The sequence below is a fragment of the Macaca nemestrina genome, assembly GCF_043159975.1.
Source record: "Macaca nemestrina isolate mMacNem1 chromosome Y unlocalized genomic scaffold, mMacNem.hap1 SUPER_Y_unloc_1, whole genome shotgun sequence".
Taxonomy (NCBI): Eukaryota; Metazoa; Chordata; class Mammalia; order Primates; family Cercopithecidae; genus Macaca; species Macaca nemestrina.
Genome location: NW_027257582.1, coordinates 303,043 through 326,311, shown reverse-complemented (window position 1 = coordinate 326,311; position 23,269 = coordinate 303,043). Strand labels below are relative to the sequence as shown.

General features: G+C 38.6%; 2 pseudogenes; both read left to right on the top strand.

The window, feature by feature from the left end:
- Window positions 1-12,361: 12,361 nt before the first annotated feature.
- LOC139361197 (testis-specific chromodomain protein Y 1-like) lies at window positions 12,362-15,855 on the top strand (annotated as a pseudogene).
- An 84-nt stretch (window positions 15,856-15,939) lies between these two features.
- Window positions 15,940-23,269, top strand: part of LOC139361196 (centriole and centriolar satellite protein OFD1-like) — a 55,234-nt pseudogene continuing 47,904 nt past the window's right edge.

Genomic DNA, 23,269 nt, shown 5'->3' with positions numbered 1-23,269 from the left:
GCAGAGAGATGACTTTACAGTGGGCAGCTCCTCTACAGGCAAGCTGTCAAGGGTTAGTGTCCAACTCTCAGTAGGAAAGAAATCCTGGACTTGGTAGCTTCTCTATCTAGCTGATCATCTTCTGAGATGTTAAGCTCTCCACAGAGAGAAGACCCTGGAGTGGGTAGGGTAGGTCCTCTTCACACCTAGAGGCCCCAACATCAGCTAAAACTTCAGAAAGAAAAGACCCTCATGTTGGTAGCTCTTCTCTCTTGCTGGCCATACGGTTACCTCCCCAGCTTTCAACAGAGGCTGTGGTGAGTAGCTCCAGCCCACTGCTGATAGTCCTGACGTCTCCTCAGCTCACAGCAGAGAGATGGCCCTTGAGAGGGGAGCTCCTCTCCACAGCTGGTCATCTGAAAAGTCCTCAAATCTGGTTGAGTCCAGGAATATGATGTGCTTCAAAGGAAAGAAAGTGCTTGCTGAATGGATTATTTGGCAACAACAGGTGCCTTTCAGAAAAGCACCACTGGTTTCCATTCTTGACCAGCAGCCTAAGACCCAGACTTCAGGCTGTCACCAGCTTGAAGGTGGAGCCTTAGTGGGGACCAGCAAATTTATCGCCACGAGCCTGTGATGGGTAACACTGAGTGTCAACTTAACCGCATTGAGTGATACAGAGTATTAGTTTGGCATGTGTCTGTATGAATGTTGCCTAAAAGAGATAAACACTTGAGTCAGTGGGCTGGGGAAGGCAGAAGCACGCCTAATCTGGTGGGCGCAATATGTTAACTTCCAGGGAATATAAAACAGGCAGAAAAACGTGACTAAGTGAGATGGGTTTAGCCCCGCATCCTACCTCTTTGCCCTGTGCCAGATGTTCCCTGCCCTCACATGTTGGACTCCTATTTGTTCAGTTTTAGAACTCAGACTGGTTCTTGTTGCTCTTTAACTTGCCAAGAGCCTATTATCTGACATTGCAATGGTGTACTTTAGTACTTAATACACTGTGCTAAAGAACTGTGCCTGTAAGAGAACCCTGAGTAATAGAGATTTTGGAACCAGAAGTGGTTCTAGAAAAACAGAATATTAAAAAGGAAGTTCTTTTTATTGGTTTTGGAGTTTCTGTGGTTGGCTGATAATTTAATTTGATGTATCAATGCTAAGGACTCTACTCCTAATAATATGGAGAACACTGATAATCCTTGGTGGACACTGTGTATAGAGTTATGCAAAGTAAATGCATTTGAGACTCCTGAGTCATCGATTGTGAGAGGCAAGGAGTTTAGTTACTCTCTTCATAATACCTCTGACCCTAGGTGGAGAACTAAGGATCAAAATAAAGCTGCTTTGTAGCTCTTAAGTCCATGGGCAAAATGATAAGAGGTAATGATGAATTCAGAAATTCTGTCTCCCAGATTTAGAAGCAGGTACCGAGTCCCAAGTCTGCTAATTTTGCCCTGAGTGATAGTCTTACCACCTGTAGGGAAAGAGCCAAAATTCCAGACTCTTATCATGGAAGTGACTGACCTTCAGTGAAAGATGCATGCACACCCTCAAAAGGTGTCTACACTTACAGTGAGGGCATTGATTAAATACAATGGGACCCTGCAACTTGGAATGAGGATGTGTAGGAGGACGCTGACGAAGCAGAGGATACTGAGTGTTTAAACTCTGATGAAGCTTTTTTTGCCAAAAACAACAGCTTTCTCATCTCTGAAAAGGCCAACATCGTCTTTCTGATCCATGCTGTCATCAGGCTATCCAACTCAGTCTTAAGAGATAAACCCTGCACTGGGTGAGGCAACAGATACGGCCTTCCCTGAGGCAGTTGCCAGGCAAGATAATATTGATTCTTCTCAGAAGCCATCCTGAACACCTCTGTTTGTTTCTAGACCGGGCTAGAATGCTGTGGTGGGCTCCTAGAAGTGAGGTAGGGAGTGTGACTCAGGAGGTGGTGTGCTACACACACCCACCACAAAAAAAAAAAAAAAAGAAAAAAAGTTCGAGTTACCTCATTTAGACGAATATCAATCTGGAGAACAGGCATGGGAATAGATATTATGTGTATGGGATTATGGTGGAAGGAACATAAAGTTTTATCAGGCTGAATTTACTGATTAGGGCCCACGAAGTAGTGACCTTGTGTTTAATGAGGCAGCTAGGGAGTTAAAAAAAAGTTCTAATAGTTTTTTTGCTTAGTTAACTGAGATGTGGATTAAAAAATGGCCTTCTGTGAGAGAGATCGAACTACCTGGGGGGTGTTACATTAGTTTAATGGAAAGGAGGAGATCCAAAGCTTAGGGCGATTGGGATGGTGAAGTAGACTTATCCTTTAGACATACTCATCCAATCTGGTAGGGTCCAGAAGACATCCTTGACCAATGCCTTGTGAAACAGATTTGGGAGATCAACATCTGCATCTTTGAATAGCCCTGTAATTGCTTTTCTCTGGAAACCACAGTAACTCAACTCCAACATTTAAATATGATGAGAAAAATTGGTTCCTGATGTGACAGGGGCCAAGTAGCAGCACTCAACCATCCAAGGCAATGTGGGCACAGCTAAGGGATAGTGGCAGTCAGAATAATGTGACTCCTGTAGAAGTCTGTCATTGGTTAATTAATCCTGGTGTTCATGGAAGTGAAATTGATGGAAAGCCAACTACAATCTTACTTAGGTTATACATACAGAAATCTCTGGGACAAAAGGACAAAAGACTATTCTGAATGATGAAAACAGAGAAGTCCAGCACCTCTATCAATTTCCAGACTAGAGCCAGTTTAAAGACCCAGAACCCATTGAATGAAGGGGAGACTGGGTAACCCTGACCAAGAAACCCACTACATAACTGACTATTTATGCAGTGAATCTTTACACCATCTTTCCCCAAGGAGACCTCCAGGCGTTTTCCAAGGTAACTGTGCAGTACAGAAAGGGAAATAATGAGACTTTTCAGAAACTACTGGACACTAGCTCTGTGCCGATGTGAGTTCCAGGGGACGCAAAATGCTGTCATTGTACTACAGTTAAAGTAGGAGCTCAGGGAGGTCAGGTAATTAATAGAGCTTTAGCTTATGAGGTCAGATTTATAGAGTGTCCAGTGAGTCCTTGGAGTCATCCTGTGGTCATTTTCCCAGTGCTGAAATGATAACTGACATAGATATACTGAGCAACTAGCAGAATCCCACATTTCCCTGACTTACATCGTGAAGGCTGTGATAATACAAAAGGACAAATGGAAGCCACTAGAGCTGCCCCTACCTAGAAAAATAGTAAATAAGAAACAATATCAAAACCCTGAGAAGATAGTGAAGATGGGTGCCACCATCAAAAATTTCAAAGATGCCGGGGTGGTAATTACCGGCACATCCTTATTCTACTCTCCCATTTGGCCTGTGCAGAAGACAGGTGGATCTTGGAGTATGACATTGGAGCATCATAACTTTACAAAGTTGTGAATCAGCTTGCAGCTGATGTACTAGATGTGGCTTATTGTTTGAGCAAATTAGTACACCTCCTGGTATGTAGTATGCAGCCATTCACTTGGACAATGCCCTTTTCTTTATTCCTTTCTATAAAGATCACCAGAAGCAATTTGCCTTTAGCTGGCAAGGCCAGCAATATGAATTTATTATTCTCCCTCAGGGGTACTATAACTCTCTGGCTTTCTGTCATAAACTTATTTAGAGATACCTTCATTTTTTCCGCTTCTGTAAGATAGCACATTGGTCCATCACATTGATGAAATTAGGCTGATTTGATTAGTGAGCAAGAAGTAGCAAGCACACTTTGAATTATTGGAGAGACAATTATGTACCAGAGAATGGGAAATAAATCTGACGAAAATTCAGAGACCTTCTACTTCTGTAATGTTCCTAGGGGTCCAGTCTTTTGAATCCCGTCAAAATATCTTTACCAGTGTAAAGAACAAGTTGTTGTATGAGACCCTCTTCTAACCAAGAAAGAGGCACAATGCCAACTAGGCCTATTCGAATTTTTGAGGCCACACATTTTTCATCTGAATATGTCCCCCTGGCCCACTTATTTGAGTGACCTGAAGGACTGCCAGTTTTCAGGGGCATCCAGGACTGGAAAATACTCTGCAACTGTTGCAGGGTCCAGTACAAACCCCTCTACCACGTGCACCACATGAAAAAGCAGATTCAATGGTGTTTGAGGTTTCAGTGGCAGACAGTAATGCTGTTTGGAGCCCATAGTTAAAGAACTGTGGCAGCGATGTCCTGCTTATTAAATTTCTCGGTCTTACGATGTTTCCCATTATCCTGAAGCAGCTGGATTTAAAAGAATGGAGAAATGTCTTTTTAAAGTTACAATGACAAAGCCAACCATGTAACAGTACTTTGCAGTGCTCCCACAGGTGAATCACAGCATACACCTCTAGGATTTTTAAGCAAGGCCTTACCATCTTCTGCAGATAACCTCTGTCCTTTGGAGACACAACTATTGGCCCATTGCGGGGCTTAGCTGGAAACTGAACATGTGACTATTGGTCATCATGTCGCCATGTGAACTACACTGCCTATCGTGAATTTGGTGCTTTCTGACACATCGAGTCATAAAGTAGGTTGTGCACAGCAGCATTTCATCATCAAATGGATGTGGTGTATACGTGACCAGGCTTGAGCAGTTCCTGAAGCAAAACTATGTTACATGAGAAAGTGGCTCAAATGCCCAGAATCTCTACTCCAGCCACCCCACCTTGGATCCTTCAGCCTGTACCAGTGCCCTCATGTGAAGTTCCCTATGATCAGTTGACAGAGGAAGAGAAGACAGGGTCCTGGTTCACAAATGGTTCTGCACGATATGCAGTCCCTACCTGAAACTGGACAGCTGAAGCACTAGAGCCCCTTTCTAGGACACCCCTAGAGGACAACCGTGAGGAGAAATCTTCCCAGTGGGCAGAATTTTGAGCAGTGAACCTGGTTGCACACCTTGCATTGGAAGAGAAATGGTCAGATTTCTGACTATATACTGATTCTTGATCCAAAGCCAATGGTTTGGCTGGATGTCAGGCACTTATGAGATGCATAACTAGAATATTGGTGAGAAATAAATTTGGGAAAGAGGTAGGTGGATGGACATTTGTGAGTGGTCAAAAGCTGTGAAAACATATGTATTCCATGTGAGTGCTCACCAACAAGAGACCTCAGTGGATAAAGAGTTTAATAATCAAGTAGATAGAAACACTGGTCCTGGGGCACTACTCTGCCTCTTGCCTCAGTCACCCCTTCATAGCCCAATGGGTTCATGAACAAAGTGTTTGTTTGTTTCCAATTCACAGACTCTCAAAATGCCTAATCACCAATATAGTGTTGAACACAATATTGCCTCTGACCAGTGCACTCACTTTACTGCAAACAAAATGTGGCAGTGGGCTCCCACTAATTAAATCTACTGGTCTTACCATGTTTTTCATTTTCCTGAAGCAGTTAAATAATAGAATGGTGACGTGGCCTTTTGATATTATAATTGCAATTCCAACTATGTAACCATACTTTGCAGGTCTGTGGCAAAGTTCTCCACAAGATCATGTATTCTCTGAATCAGCATCCACTATATGGTATTGTTTCCTCCATAGCCAAAATTCTTGGGTCCAGGAATCAAGTGACAGAAGTAGACATTTCACCACTCAGTATCATTCCTGGTGTTCCTCTATCAACATTTTTGTTTCTGGTTTTTTATGACATTATGCTTTGCTGGCCTAGAGGACTTTGTTCCCCCGGGAAAAATGCTGCCACTGGAAGAAACAATAATGATTTCATTAAACCAGAATTTAAGATTACCACCTGAACACTTTGGCCTCCTTCTACCTTATGTCAATATTCTAAGAAGGCAGTTACAGTGTTGACTGGGGTGATTAATCTGAACTATCAAGGTGAAATCAGTCTACTACTCCACAATGGAGGGAAGGAAGACTAAGCATAAAAAACAGAAGATGCATTAGGACGTGTTTTAGTATTACTATGACATATGATTAAGGTCAATGGGAAACTACAACAGCCCAATCCTGAGAGGACTGCAGTTGGATCAGACCATTCAGGTAGTCAGGTTTGGGTCACTCTCCAGGATAATAAAAACAACAAAACAATAAAAACCACAACCTGTTGAAGTGCTTATTGTGGGCAAAGGGAACAGATAATTTGTAGTAGAAGAAGTTAGTCATCCATATCTGCTATAAACACCTGACCAGCTACAGAAATGAAGACGTTAATTGTTCTAAGTATTTCCTCCTTTTGTTAAAAAAAAAAAAAAAGTTTGTGCACATATACACATGTACTAAGAAAATATCTTTTTAAATTTTCCTTTATCATGTTACATAATATTTATTGAGTTCTTATCAACATTTGCGTATTGTAAACTTGATTAAATAGTGTTTGGATTGGGGATTATTGCATTCCTGTTTGTAAGAGGGTGAGTGTACTATGTTAGGTGTAATTATGACCTCATTTTAGTGTGTATTTGAAGATTATGTTTTATATAAGGAGGTGTCTATTGATTCAAGTGGAAAAGGGGTGGACTTCTGATCGTTACTACTGAGTGTCTAATTCATTGGATTGAGGGATACAGAATATTAATCCTGGATATGTTTCTTGAGGGTTTCCCAAAAAAATATTAATATATGAGTCAATTGGAAGATCTACATTAATCCAGTGAGCACAATCTAATAAGTTTCTAGCAAATATCAAGGAGACAGAAACACATGAAAAAGCAAGATGGGCCTAGTTTCCAAAGCATATATCTGTCTCCTATGCTGCATACTTCTTGCTTTCTTGCTCCCTGGCATCGGATTCCAAGTTCTTCAGTTTTGGGTCTCAGACTTGCTCTCCTTCTTCCTCAGTTTGCAGGCAGCCTATTGTGATCATGTACATAAGTAATTATAACCTCCCCTACATATATATATATGTGTGTGTGTGTGTACATATGTATATGTATGTGTATATATGTATATATGTATGTATATGTGTATATATATACAGACATACATACACGTATATGTGTATATATAAACATATAAACTGGTGGCAAATTAAACACTTTGTAAGTATTCTCAAAAAGCATTCTTTGAATAAATACTGAAAGTGTAAACCTTTTAATAAGTCAGCTTTTTTGATGGTGATATCGTAAACTATTTACACACAAATATTCCCTATATATGGGTATATACATGTGTGTATGTGTTTCAGTCATCCATATGCATGTGTGCAAAAAACACACTTTCAAAGTACTTATTTTTCTATTTACTTACTGCAAGGCTCTAGAAACTGTAGCAAAGGAGTTACTTAATAACTGTTACAATTAGTAAATTCTCTTCGTTTATTTAAAAAGCAAGGTGTATTACGTCTTCTTAGAAAATGACAATTTAAATTTCAGAAAGATTTAGTAAATATTGATTCTGTATTCATGTTTAAATGTAGCCATTAAAATCAGGTTTAAATTTAAGTCATCTATAAAGCCTAATTACCTCAGTGAAAAAGCTTTTGCAAGTAATAATAGTAATAGTAATAATACTAAAACAGTGCCAGCACTTTGAAAAATCAGGAGATCAGGCACAGACTTCAATAAATATTTCTCCTTCACTACAAGCTTGACCTGAACAACTTTGCTTCTACAAAGAAAACCAGCTTCTGTACACAACTAATATCTGCCAATGCCTCGATTTCACACTCTCTGCGTTGTTCCAAGAATGTGTCTAAACAGCAGAGCTCTCCCTTAAAGCAAAAACAAAAACAAAAACAAAAACAAAAACAAAACAAAACAAACAAACAAACAAAAAAACTTGTCTTTTCATTTTAGGTGTTGAATAGCATTTTATTAATCTTGGCAAAAAGCAAGCCCTATATGGGTACGACTTCTGCCTTGTGCTGAAGGCTGTAACATCAAGAACAGAGCCCACAGCTCAGGGGCTAAGTGGGAACTAAAGAAGCAGTTTAAACGTGTATAACTACCATGTTGCTGCTATTTGCGAATGTTCTGAAACAAATTTTTGATTCAAATGAAAATGATTTTGTATTGTAGAAATTCACCTCCTTTTTAATTCATATTAACATTTTCATATATTTTTCCTATTACATCAATTTCCTCATTCGCTGATGTTTATTTTCCCTTATTATCTAATATGCATGTTTGTGAATGCAATTTTTGTTATGTTGGAACAAGGCAGAGCACAAATAATTCTGATCACAGATGACCAATATGCAAACTTCTATCAAACAGTTTTTTAAAAAGTAGAAGATACTTGAGCATTACTTCTACTAAACAAATTTAGCAAAATTGAAAATCCTCTAACTCAGCCTACAACCCTTGAAAACTTGGTTTTCATTTGGCTCACTTATTGTAATATCCTAGGATCACTGGTGTCATAAGACTTTCTGAATGCATGATGTGTACCCATAATATGGTGTGCCAGTGCACATGTGTGCATGTCTATTATTCACATGCCTTTCTTTTTTCTTTTTTTTTTTTTTTGAGATGGAGTCTGGCTCTGTCGCCCAGGCTGGAGTGCAGTGGCCGGATCTCAGCTCACTGCAAGCTCCGCCTCTCAGGTTTACGCCATTCTCCTGCCTCAGCCTCTGGAGTAGCTGGGACTACAGGCGCCCGCCACCGCGCCCGGCTAGTTTTTGTATTTTTTTTTTTAGTAGAGACGGGGTTTCACCACCTTAGCCAGGATGGTCTCTATCTCCTGACCTCGTGATCCGCCCGTCTCGGCCTCCCAAAGTGCTGGGATTACAGGCTTGAGCCACCGCGCCCGGCCATCCATATGCCTTTCAATTGTAGTCGACAGTAGCTTATTCTGAAATGCCATTGATTGAGTTTTCTTCCTTTGTACTTCCAAAACAGTGGCTGAAAAGGGTTTTACTTTTTGCCATTAATGTTTTACAAAAATATTAAAAATATTTAAAAAGTAATGGGAATGAAAAGAAGAGAAACAGAAAACATATGGTTTTGTTTCTAATCATTGATTAACTGAACCGATCTTACTTTACTAATGCTTACCCTAAGTTGAATCAATTGAACCTACATAAGCTTTTTCAAATCTTTCTGCTTTATGGAAACCAAAGTTGGAGTTAAGAAATTCTTCAAAACATAATACCAAAGAGTTCTAAGTCTGTGTTTTTTAAAATAATTTTCTTGAGAGATGGTTCAACACTGTTAATTTCTCAAAGGTGCCTGAGACTCAAGATTTTAGGATATTTAGGAGCATTTCTAACCTCTCAGCAATAGACACTAGTAACAACCTTATGAATTCCACTTTCAGTCATGAACCAGGCTTAGAGTGAAATCTAAAGTAAAATCTACTGACCTATAAAAACGCTAGACAATCACATGAGCCATATGAGCTCATCCTCTATAATTTTTCGCCTTCTACAGTCTCCTGCAGCCTGTAGTTTATATCAACCAAGTAAGCATTTAATCAAGAAAGACAATTATAAAATGGTAAAGTTTTTTGTTTGTATGTTTGTTTCCTTTGTGCATTGCCATATCACCTTCTAGTCACAGATGAAACCTTCAGAATTGAAATCCACATTGTCAAAGTGAGAACCTGAGTTCTGCTTCTGGATAAAGCAAAGAAGCACAATAAAATAAACATTTCTTTCTCTTTTGCCTAACTCAGAAGTCACTCTCAGATGGAAATGCCAACAATTAGTCACAAATGTTTAAGTTGCTGAGCTGAAAACAAAAATTACACAATTTTATACAATAGGCAAACTATACACAAGAGCAAAAGTTGGAGAGATTTGCATTTGCAAAAATCTGAATATTCAAATGCCGTTTAAATTACTGAGACACTTACAAAGTCATGCATATGCTTACAATGGAAATATTCTAAAAAAATGTAAAACAATATGCATTAACCCTCAAGTTTATCTATAGCTTCAAGGTGAGAAGAAAGTGAAGGTTAAAACAGAATTATAAACAATCCCTTCAGAGTTAAAGGAGAGTGTTACTACATATTCAGTTTTTAAAAGTGATAGTTTTTATATTGCTCTTATTCAAAGTGCTACTGCAATGCAGGCTAAGCTTTTAAGAACTAAGAAAACACATTGCGTTTCAGAAATAAAGAAAAGCATTCAGAGTTAACACATTATGACATTTCAAATACACAGTTAGCATTCAGTGTTAGCACATTATGACAATTTAGTTTTCTGAAAAGCAAGAACACAAAAACAAGAGAAAATTCTGGCCAATGTAAAGTAAATGCAGGAACTAAAAATGTCCCAAATTTCATATACAAAGAACTGTAAAAGACAGTTTTAAGTATGGCTAAAGAAAAATGACCGGTAAATGATGAATGAACAAAATGAGAGCATCAGTGAGACAAATTATAAAAGAAAACTGTAAAAAATTGAGATAAAGATTGAAGTAAATTCTACAATAAAGAAGTTTTATAGCAGATTTGAGCAGGTAAATATTCAGTCCATCTGAAGGAATAAAAGCTGAAATAACCCAGTCTGAGAAGAAAAATTAAAAAGAAAATATGTGAAAAAAAGAAATTAAAGAGTAAACAGAACACCATGAAGTACACCAGTACATGCAATATGGGCATCTTATAAATGAAGAAAAAATAGAGACCAAAAAAATTTAAGGCAAAAATTGCTGAACATTTCCTGAACTTAAAAATCTGAACCTAAAAGTTGAAAGAGAACAAATATCTTTAGCCACAATAGTCAATGATAGCCACATCAGAAAATATCAGTCAGTCAAGAGCCGATACAAAGAAAGTTGTAGAAACAGAAAGGGAACAGGAACTTGTTATGTATAAGAAAATCTTGATTAAAATTAACAGGTGACTGTTCAGCAGAAACCACAGATGTCAGAAGGTGCTGAGATATCCAAGTTTTAATAGAAAAAAATGCTATCAAACCTGAAATTTATGACTGGTAAAATGATACTCAAGCAAAAATATCTAGATAAAGAAAAGCTAAAGGAAATTGTGACTAATGCTTCTCTAAAAGAAAAATGCTATAACTATTACAACCCTGGCAAACATAACTATTAGGGAACACTCTGTGTGAACAGATATAGTGAGAGATAATAATACAAATTGAGAAGGATTGAAAACTATAAGAGCTGCATATTTTTATATTGATGACCTTAAACATTAGATTATTCACCCAAGTTAGTATTGTTCATAGTAGGCTATTTTAAGTTTTCAATAATAATTGAAGTCTCAAATATACCTCATTGTGATATAAAAAAATAACAAAAGTTTAAAAAAAAACCAAATATTTTAAATGTTCAAAAATGAAATTGAAGACCAAGTCAGAGGAAGAATCTATGGAAAACAAATATGTCAATGCCAGAATATGTAATATTGTACTTATAACAACTTTAAATGTGAGCTCTGGCTTAAAAAGGCATACACTGGTGCAAATCTACCTTTCAACGAAGGAGTCACTTCTGTGACTTCTATTCAAGGCATACTTTAGGTTCAAAGACAAATACACCAAAGCAAAATGACAGTAGATTCTGGGAAAGTGCTGCAATGTACTACAGAGCACTGTATACCTGCCTCTTCAACTATACAATAGGGGCTGTGGCAGGATTAGTATGAGGCAATTACTATAGAATTCCAGAGTCTATCTGAAGGTTTACAGCTTCTAAAAAGATTTGTAGAGTAAACATAAATTAAAGTTTATCAATTATATATAGCACAGATCAACAGCAGCTACTTATTCTTTATTAACCAAAACTGTGGGATGCTGCCTTGCAAGTATATCCAGAGCAGCTTACAAGAGCCATGATAAACAAAAAGAACCCTATCCTCCAAATCTCACAAGGACTTGTTCATCGACTGTTGCTTCTGCTTTATAGAGGTCTGATGTAATATTTTTCTTTTCTATTTTGGACATGCTTTCGAATGCGAGCCAAGCATTCATGAATGATCCCTTCAGATTCTGATTTTGCTCAGCCCAGTGTTCCAGACAAAGCTTTTACTTTAGCTTGTCATTTTTCCCAGGCCAGGTACTGAACCTAGCTGAGTAGTGCTTTCTTCAAGACAGCCCACAGACACTTCAGAATATTTCATTCGTTCCAGTTCATAAAAAGCCCTGACCCAGCTGTATAGTTGGAAACTCTCACAAATCCCCTCTACTGTGGAGAGCTTTCTTCTCTTGTTTATTAACCTTTTCTTCCTACCTGAACTTGAACTTTGCATCATCCAGCCTCCTTAATTATTGTGGCCATGAGACATTACTTCAGCCTGTGATTGGACCCAGGTCAAGTTATCAGGCAAAGCTGTCACTTCAGTTCCTTCTTGGTCCAGGGCCAAGTGGCAAGGCTGAGCTTAGCAGCTTCTATAAATCATCACTTCAGCTCCAGATGAACCCAAGTCCAAGGTTCAGGATCAAGCCGAATAATGCTTACTCAAACACCACTAAGCACATTCATTTACTTCTCTGCCTTTAGAAACCATAAATCTCAGCCTCACAGTAAGTAAACCACAGTAGGTAAACCTCAAAGTAGGCATTCCACTTCCACTGTGTAGAGTTTTTTACTTTCACTCTTAAATGTTTTGCTTCAATGTTCCAATGTTTTGCTTCAAAAATTCCACTGTTATAACATTTTGAATGTTCCACTAGCTTACCTTAAGTAACATACAAAACCTTTACTCCTGTGTTACTTAACTCCATTATTTCACTTACTGAGTTCTCTAAATTATACCTTTATGCATTGTATATCAAAAATTAATGGTAGTTTTTTAATTAAATGTATTACTGTTTTAAGTTATGTGAAGAACAAATTTTGGAGGTTCACGTTGTTAATTTTTTATCTTTTATATTTTTTTCATGTATTTATCTTTACCTTAGTCTTTGTTCATACTGCTTTTGAGTGTCTGTTAATTCTACCCTGATGAAGTACTCCATAAGACGTTTCTTAAAGGGTAGTCTACTGGTAAAAGGTGCCAGTTTTTATCTGGGAATGTCATAATTCGTCTCTCACATTAGATGAACAATTTGTTTGCTTATAAGTTTTAGGTTTTACAGTTTTTTTCTGACATCACTTGAAATATATTAGTCTAGTGCTTTCTATCATCTTAGTTTTCAAATAAGAAATCCACTGGTTATTCAGTGGTTATTCAGATAAGATATCCACTGGTTATTTTTGAGGGTCCCATTTACATGATTATTTAATTCTCTTGCTTCCCTTGAAAATCCTCAAAATTCTCTCTGTATTTTTTCTTTTTTGACAGTTTAATTATCAGGTAAGTTTGATATTTTTTCTTTGAGTTTCTGTTACTTGGAATTTGTTGAACTTCTTGCGTGCTTAGTTATTGTCTTAAATTGTTGCATTCCTTATGAGTATTTTGTTTAATTGTCTCCGTGATTCTTTGTCGCTTCCTTTGAATGTGCAAATGCATAAGTGTGGCTGCTTGATGGTGTCCCTCAGGTTTCTAGACTGTGTAAAGGTACCTTGAACCTTTCTAGCCTGTGTTGGTGACCACTATGTGGTTGACTGCCCCCATGGGTGTATATCACAGTGTGGTGCCAATTTGTTAGTAGGTCTTACAAGGCTGATGCCTCCCAGAGCTCAATTCCCAGACTTCAAACATTGCAGTCTCATTAGTGCACCAGAATGTAGCAATCTCTAATTGTGAGGTGTCACACAGAGCTTTTTGCCTCATGACCAAGAAAACTAGGGCGATGGATGCACTGGAGGCAGAAAACTAAGGTAAAGCACTGGAGGCAGAAAGATGTGGCTATGTGGAGACACAACTAAAACAAAGTTGGCACAGCAACTGCTCCAATTCATGGCTTCCGGAGTTTGAGGTTGAAATTATTGTCAACAAATGACAAGACAAAAATGGAAATACAGTGTATTTGTTTCGGTGGAATGGTTTCGACAAACAGGATAACACTTGGGAACCACAGCAACACTTCATGAACTGTGAAAAACATATACATGATTTTAATAGATGGAAGACTGAAAAAAAAAGAAAAAAAACTTGCATGGACTAGAACAAGTAGAATTTTTCAAACAATGCCAGAGGAAGAACTTCCAGATCTACCAAGGCTAATTATTCTTTTTTTTTTTTTTTTTTTTTTTTTTGAGACAGAATCTCGCTCTGTCGCCCATGCTGGAGTGCAGTGGCCAGATCTCAGCTCACTGCAAGCTCCACCTCCCAGGTTCACACGATTTTCCTTCCTCAGCCTCCTGAGTAGCTGGGACTACACACGCCCGCCATCTCGCCTGGCTAGTTTTTTGTATTTTTAATAGAGACGGTATTTCACCGGGTTAGCCAGGATGGTCTCGATCTCCTGACCTCGTGATCCACCTGTCTCAGCCTCCCAAAGTGCTGGGATTACAGGCTTGAGCCACCGCGCCCGGCCAAGGCTAATTATTCTAAGAGCTCTCCTAAAATGCTAGTGAGTGGAAAACACGACAGATCCAAAACTAGGCAGTTATTTGCTGACAGCAAGAACGTTAGGAGAAAAGCAGCTTCACTTCTCTCCCAAAAAAAGAATGTGGAGCTAGTAAATTCACCTATCAAGACACTTGCACCTCACAGTCCTGTTAACAGCAAGAAAACTGTGAGTGGATTTCAGGTACTGTAGAAACTGGACCCCATTACAGCAGATCAGCAGGACACAGTGGTTTTCAAGGTGACAGAAGGGAAACCAGTCAGGGATGCTTTCTCAGGTCCCAGTGCAGAACAGGCTGGAATAGAGAACAGGACCCTGATATAGCCACTAATGTCTCAGATGTCTGGCTCAGTTACTGCTTCCTTGGCCACGGGCTCAGCTGCCCAAAAAGCTATAATGGTATTAATAGACCCATTAGCAGCCACTGGAACAACAGACACACATACATCAGTTCCAAGAATGAAAGTTGGGTGAAGAAATGATACTGACAATGGCTGAAGACAGTCTTTAATCAAGAAGATATACTTCACCATAAGGTTAACAGAGAGTGCCAGCACATACAGAGACATTGTAGTGAGGAAAGAGGATGGATTCACCCAGATATTGCTATCAACTAGATTGACCGAAAAAAAATGCAGGAATACATTAGTAATTAAAGAAATGGCGAATGCTCTGAATTAGGGTGCTGCAGATGACAGCAAGCTTGTGCTGTTCAGTGCAGCTGGAAGTGTCGTTTGTTGTGGTCTTGATTTGGGTTCTTTGTGAAGCATTGAAGGAATGACAGAAAGCAAGCAAGTCTAGAAATGGTGGACACCAGCACGAACCTTGTGAATACTTTTCTTCAATTTAAAAAGCCTATTGTTTTATCAGTCAATGGCCCTGCCATTCGACTCGGTGCTTCCATATTGCCTCTTTGTGATCTCGTGTAGGATACTCAAAAAGCTGGATTCCAAACCCCTTATATGACCTTTAGACAGAGTCCAGATGGATGTTCTACTGTTACATTTCTGAAAATGATGGGTGAAGCCTCTGCCAATGAAATGTTAATTACTGGGCGAAAGCAGACAGCACGGGAGTCATGTGCCAAAGGCCTGGTCTCTCAGGTGTTTTTGACTGGAACTTTCACCAAGAGGTTATGATTCAAATTAAGGAGCTTGCCTCATATAATCGAATTGTGCTGGAAGAATGTAAAGCCCTTGTTTGCTGTAATATTAAGACTGAGTTGGAAAGGGCCAATGAGAGAGAATGTGAGGTGCTGAGGAAGATCTGGGGCTCAGCCCAAGGGAGAGAATCCATGTTAAAATATGCTGAAAATAAAATTGATGACTTATTTTTGATTGTCAGGCTGTCTGTTCAGGACCGAAGAACTAAGGTGAACCAGATACATCATGAGTTTCAAAATGCCCTATCCATCTTCATAGCCCAAAACAATTTCACCCATAGCGAAGGCTTGGAAACAGAACTGGAAATGTCCAAACTATGCATTTAAATTATTATGGCATTTTTAAGCATTGTGGCTTTAAAATAATTAATAAAACGATTCTTTGCCCAAATATGATTATTTTATGCACAGATGAGCCCAAATATAAAAGCAGACAGGTGAGTACTAGACTGTTCTTGCAAGCTCTAAATTGTATCTATGGCTACTACTACATTTAAGACCAGAATTGTGTTTTATTAGATGTGGATGACAGAGAATTCCATAATAATTTTTTATTTTTCTTATTTTTATATCCTAGAATATAGAGTCCACTGGGGCATGAGGCAGCCCCAGCTTCCCTCCCACAAAGACAGACATAGAACTATTGGAGATGGTGCCCTTGACTTTAGAGTGGCACAAAAACTTCAGAGACACAAAATTATGAATTAAAAGACTTATCTTTTAGAATAAATATTTCTGACACAAAATTCACTGATCATCATTCTCCTAAACTGAACATATGATTAGAATTTATGTTGAGATATAACTTGATTTTCTTTTCGTTTATGAATGTCTAGTTCTTACCCAGTTAACACAAGAAAAGTTTATCTCTCCAAAGTAAAACTTGTTGCATCCTATTAGTGAATTATAGAATCATTTTAGTGGAAATATCCATGTTCTAATGTTTGTAATATGCAGATTTATGTTACCTTAGAGTATGTTAGGGTTAATAACTTTACCCTTGCATTACTTTGTTAATGTTAACCCCAGTTTGTTCAAAGGAAACCTTATAGATCTCTTTATTTAGTCTCAACCAATCTGACCATGAGTTGAAATATTTACAAACCTTTTAAAACCCTTTTACTAAGGGGCAGATTAGTTTCTTAAGACCTCATTCGTGTGCTTTTATTTCAATACTCAAGTTAGAAAAAGACCATACCATACCTCTTGAGTTTAGTTAATGTTCACTGTTGACATTTAGCAACTTTCATTTTTGGTGAACACACTGGCGAATAAGAGATTTTACTTATATACAAGGTGTTGATCATAGAACTCAGACAGAAGTGCAGATACAGGCAGAGTTTTCAGCATCTATCTCCACATATTCCAGGTTTTACCAACCTGTAAATCAAGCAGGAAACAACCCTGGAACTTTTAGCAAGCTGCGTGTCTAAGTTTTGTGATTTAGATGACCTATTTCCATTTTGATGACAGCTGCATTTTACCAATAATCCTTAAGAATGTATTTCTTAAACTCACATTAATTAAAACATATTTAAGTTGTTACTTTTCTTTGAGACAATTAATTAGAGCCTGTTTTTATAGACACTACACACATCACATATATAGCAACACAAACAGAAGATTCAAAGATTTTTATACGCCAGTTTCTTAATTGGATTACTGCCTTCAGGTTGTAGCCTTTGGAGGAACAGGGTTATTATCATGCATTTTTAGGGACTAATAAGCAGACCCAGCTGAAGGCAATTATCCTATCCCCCTTGGGAGTCTTGTTTCTACTGGTGGTTGTGGAGGTGATGATGTTTCTCTGTGTGTTATGTAGACAAGAGCATGCTTATGTGATTTATAACTACTATTAGCGATTTCATACAATGAATTTTCTAACTAGTTATTACACACCAAAGCTCTCTTCTAATGTGAAATAACTTGATATCCGAAGACTTAGAAGGGTAAGTAACACAGTACACATCAGTACAGAGCCTTTGGTTTTGGGAGGGAACAATCTGCTTTCAATTTTCGGGGTATCATGAGGAAAATATTTGTGTTTTGTTTTGTGTTATGTTCGTGTGTGTGTTTCCTCATATGGGGAATTTGGCACCTACTCCATTTTTCCCCAGGAGTCCCATATTATCAGAAGTTATCTTAGGGCCTCTCAGGCATGCATTAAGAGTGTTAAGACAAAAAATGGAGAAAGATACATCACTTGACTGCAAAAAAAAAAGCAGCTTTTTTTCCAGAAAAAAAATAAATAAATATACTGATCACTTGAATATCTACTTGTAATTAAATTGAACACTTTTTAAGGAAATTCTTTAAAAATTTTTTATTACCTGACTTTAGCCATGCCAACAAGGTAAGACTTTTGGTTTTGAACTTCACAAAATGAAACCTCACAGATAAAACCAATCTAGGTTATGACTTAACTGTGAGTATCCAAGTAATTTGAGAGGAATGCTAGTCAGCTTTTGAATCTTTCACTGCAAAATTGTGAGAGACAGTGAAAGATAATTGACGTAAACAAATCTATTTCATTTTCTACCCCCAACCTGTCTTTGCTTATTGCTCGGTTTAGACTGAACCAACTTTATAGGAGGAGCCTGATTTAGAATCTGCAGTCTAAAACAAAGATGGTAACAGCTGCTTCCAAGTTAGACTTTCCTCTTTTCTGGAAACCAGAGCAAGGAGCTAGGATTAGGTGCCAGGGAGTTGGAGGCTACAAGATTTTGACCTTCCCTAAACTGGTCTCAAGATCAGTGTTTAAGAGATTTTGTCAGCTAGGATCGCCCAGAATGAATAACTGGCTTATCAGATTTTGTGGCCATCACCCATGAACTGACTTACAGAAGATGAAAGTCACCTTTGTAAAGTGGCAGAGACTAAAACAAAGTATTGACACATGGTTACACATTATTTTCCCAAAGACAAGGAACAACATGTAGGACAGTAGCTCACTTTGTTACTCACCATTTGGTTGCTCTGGGTTAAACATCAGGCATATAGGGTCCTGGGTCTTCACCCTGACTTAAGATACACTTCTGTTGACAGAAACATACAGAAGGACACATAAAGCAGACAAATTGTCTACAACTTAAGACCTACCTCACAAATCTTTTTTCCTTATTTATAAATTTACATAGAATATAAAAATAATATTTATTTGCTTTTTTACCTGTTTGTGTAGGGATAGAGAAGTCAAAAGCCCAAGTGGTAAGAAATTTTTACCGTTTTGCCAGCATATCACGTTTCTAAGTTTCCTTTCCTCCAGTTCAACTCTAAGCCAAGCATTTTAAAGTTTGGAAAGTAAACATTTCCCCCGTTGGACGAACATTATAAAAGAGATCGAAGCTATTTTAAATCTTGAAAAAAGGAAAAACACTATACAAAGTGGTTCAAATTACGATTTTCAAGAAGTGTTGCCCCATTTCCTATTGGGAAGTGTATTTCCCCTATTTCTTTGTCTACCCTATTTTCTCTTTTCCCTTTTAGCCTACTATGGAAAAAATATTGCTCATCTCCACAATTTTATTTTCCTTGCAGTGCTGCCTGTTTTAGCTGAAGTTAGGGTTTGGCTTAGGGCACTCTGTAACTATATTTTTTTTCTTTGCCCCTGAATTTTGACACTAATTTAAACATGACACCAGAGAAACTAAACTTTTGGTTCTTAATTATGGCTTCACAAGCAGTCTTATTCCTCTGTCTTTTATTTTTCTTTTATTTCTTAGATTGTGGGACCTGTATGCCTTTCTTAAAGAAAATATTTCAGGAATAACCATGCAATTAGGCAAGACTCCTTTAATTGAAGTGTCTGTTAGATTGAACTCTATATTCTACTATTACGGCAGATACTAAAGCATTTACCCATACTGAAATGATTCCCATTAACTTCTGGACTTAAATTCCTCTTACTAATTTAGTATTGTCTTAACGGGAGAGATAAAGGATGCTTTAAAGTATTATAGGAACCAAAAGGCAGATTATTTACCTGCTAGTGGGACACTATAGACTAAAATCTGGCTACAGAAAATATTTTACTCCTAATTGCTACAGGCAGAAACTGCCCATCCAAGAAGACACCTAGAGTCTGATTTCTAACAGTGTAAAATAAATCTTTGGGGTTGTACTGAAAAAAGAGGAACAATGTATGCTTCTTAGAGGATTTCCTTTCTCAATAGGTGGTGGTGCTGGCTTAGAAATGCTACATGCTCACCAGAGAAGTGGTAGCAAGTAATCTCACCACAGAGAAAAAAGGAGAAAATTCTGTTCCTAGACTGTAACTATCCCTGACCGTTTCATGCAGAGAAGGAGTAAGAGGCTGGAGATGGAGAGGAAGAGTTTTACAAAAGGATAGTTATGGATTCTCTGCAAACACCCTGAATGGACTGTTGGAGGCTGTGTTCAGACCACAGGCCTGTGAAACACGCCCAGGTGTGCCCTGGCCAGAAATTCAATAGCCACGTGTAATGTGGCATTCTCCATGTTCTCCCCAGCAAGCCTTACATCCATGCTTTTATTATGGCAGTCAACACTAACCATATGTAGTAGGATGATGGATTCCTATTGATTTGTTGGAATTATTTTGATATAGAGGCTAAGAGCACCTCACAATGATAAAACAGGTTTTAAGCTTGCTTGCATACTCACCATTCAGACAAAGACTCTACCTTGGATTCTCAGGCACTGTACCAAAATGATTCAGCTCTGATGTGTGGAGAAACACTAGGGCTTTTGCATTCTGCTAATTGTGTGAACAACATAGACACATGTGGAGTGGTTTAAGGAGCAGAGAGTTTAATAGGAAAGAAAGAAGGAAGAAGAAAGAAGGAAAAAGCTTCTCTATATGGAGAGAGAGGGAAGGAGGAGCTCCAAAGCCTAGAGAGAAAATCCCAAGGGAGGCAGAAACCAGACAGTTACATGAGGAGGGTGGAGGAGGTGGTTCCTGGTTTGCATAGGCTTGAGGGATTGCTTTGACCTGGCATGTCACCCACGTAACCCCTAAAAAACTGGCTCTCCCACCCTTGACTTTTAATATGCAGATGCAGTGTGTGTAGGGGCAAGATCAAGGAGAAGAGGGCAGGAAGCCATGTTTGGGTGGACCCAGTTTCTAATGGGTGCAAGGATTGCTTCAGTCCAGAATTTTGAGGCTTTAGTGAGCCATGATTACACTTCTGCACTCCAGCCTTTGTGACAGAAGAAGTCTCTGCCTCTATAAAAAAGAAAGATACATGATGTATAAAATGATATTATCATAAAAATAAGATTGTGTAAACAGTGACTGAGCAGGGACTGAAAGCTCTGAAAACAATTGTATGCATTGTGTTTTTTAGGTTTTTGTATGCATTTATTAAAAGAATTGGCAGAATATCATCAAGCTAAAAAGGTTTGTAACATGGAAATGCAGACAACTTCAACATTTGTCAGAGATTCTCTAGGTAATTATAGTCTTCTTTCTTAATTTCAATTCTGTTGTTTTCATTTTGAATGAAGTTACCTGTTTTACTATATTGTGTGGTTGCTTCTCGAACTAGATAGATGCAACCTGCAGGCAACAAGGGAAATTCCTTTTTTCTGGAATCATTCTGTGGGCCCAGGAAGAGTTCTCCAATGTCATTTCCTGGCGTCATGCATGCCAGTGCTACATTGACCAAAGGCTGCAGGGATTCAAAGGCCCAGAATCATCCCTGTTTCTTGAGTTTTACCTCTCTTAACTGGGAGGTCCTTCCTTGTGACTTGTCTTAAATTTACAGCCACCAAGGTAGAATATTACAGACTATTAGTTTTGCAGAAAACTAGCGAAGTCATTGGCTCATTGCTTCATTTTATAGTTTAGGAAATGGAAATCCTCAGAAAGAGAGCAAATTGAAAACATTTAGTCTGCATAAGAGCAATTAGTAAAGTCCAAATTCTCACATCCAAGATCTAGAGCTTTTTGTACTATACAGCCGGTCAACAATGCCATTCTGCCCTTCATTTTTGTGCTCAGTAGAGTAACATGATGTACTTAATGGATATTTTGACCTTCCTTATTCTTAAACAGTAATAGTAGCAACTTAGAAGATAAATTGGATATTTGTAGTATATGATTACACCTTTAATTGAATGTAGGTTTAATTCTATTAGCAACATATTACTTGAAAATTATCAAAGCAGTACTGTCCAATAGGTGAGCCATATACATAATGCTTAGTTTTCTAGCAGCCACACTGAAAACAGTTAAAAGAAATAGGTAAAATCAGCTTAAATAATATATTTAATCCAATGCTGTGAAAATATTATTTCAACATATATTAAATATAAAAAATATGAATGAGATATTTTGTTTGACTTCTGTGGGAAAGAGAGTTTCTGTGGTGCCAGTTGATTTGGTCTCCCCGTGTGGTAAATCCATGGGCAGCCATGGGCGTAGTTTGAGGAGAAAAATCTCCTTATTGCCTTCATGTCTTTATGCCTCAAGAGCATAAACACTCAGTGGCATTCCACAGGTTGCTCAGAGAGGTAACATTCCCTTGACCCAGAGGAGTATAATCAAACATCTTGGCCCCTCCTGGAACCAGCTCCCACCTGTTTCAGTCCCCACACATTAAACATCTTAAGTAGTTTAGACACAGTCCTTTGCTCAAGGAATTTCACAGAAACTACTGCTGTTATACGTCTTGTTGAATGACTCATGGGTTCTCCTGCACTGATTAGTCCTTTTCCTCATCCCTCCCTACCCCCACCCCAGGCATCTGCCCTAAGGACAAAGAGCTTGTAAACCAATGAATTGGGTGGAGGCTGAGAACTGTAGTTGGTGAGCAAGCCTCTGATGCTCCCGTCCCCTGGACAAGCCTTTTAAATACTTATTCTCTTTCCTTCTAACTCCTTTGTCTCTGCCGGACTCAGGATACCCATTGGGTGGTGTTGGGCTGCTTTCCCCCACATCTGATGCCCAACACGGTGCTCCCCGCAATCTCTACAATTAAACTGGTGAAGAAATGCCAGAGGATGGAAAGTGGAGGACACCCGAGTACGTTTTCACTTCAAGCTCTAAGGGTAAGCAGGGCACTCAGAGAATTCCAGGATAAACTCAGGAAAATATGGGTAAGGCTGAAAGTAAGTTTGGTAGTTACTTAAGCCTGGTGCGGCAGTTTTTCTGCTGCAGAGGGGTAATTGTGAGTACCCCAAATCTCTCATCTTCGTTCCATCTCATAGAAAAATTTTCTTCTTGGTTCCCAGAACATGGAACCATGAACATAAAAGATTGGGATAAGGACAGATCAGACTTAAAACGAGCACAACAAGAGGTCCACAATATTCCCTTCTCCACCTGGTCTGTGTGTTTGGCTATTAAAACTTCACTTGAGACCTTCCACACTGAGGATGAGGAGGAGGAGTTTCAGGATGACATAGAAACCTTTAATAATCTGGTGTCTGATGATCAGCAAAGTGAGACTTCACAGTCTAGTTTAAAAAGGGGGAGAAACAGGAAGGTATATATGTTAATTCCAAAAAACTTATGAAAGAAAGAGTTCCACCCACTGCAGAAACAGTGCCAACTACTGCACATTTAGGGGAAGGTCTGAAACAGCCACCTGCTCCTCAGCCTTGTGAATTCATGATACAGAAGCCTGAGATTCAGCTTGCCACTCCCATTGTTGCATGCCCTGCCATTAACTATGGTGAAGGGAAGCTTCAGGCTTGCCCACCAGCCAACTACGGTGAGGGAATGATCTAGGTTTGTCCACCTGTTAATGATAGTAAAGGA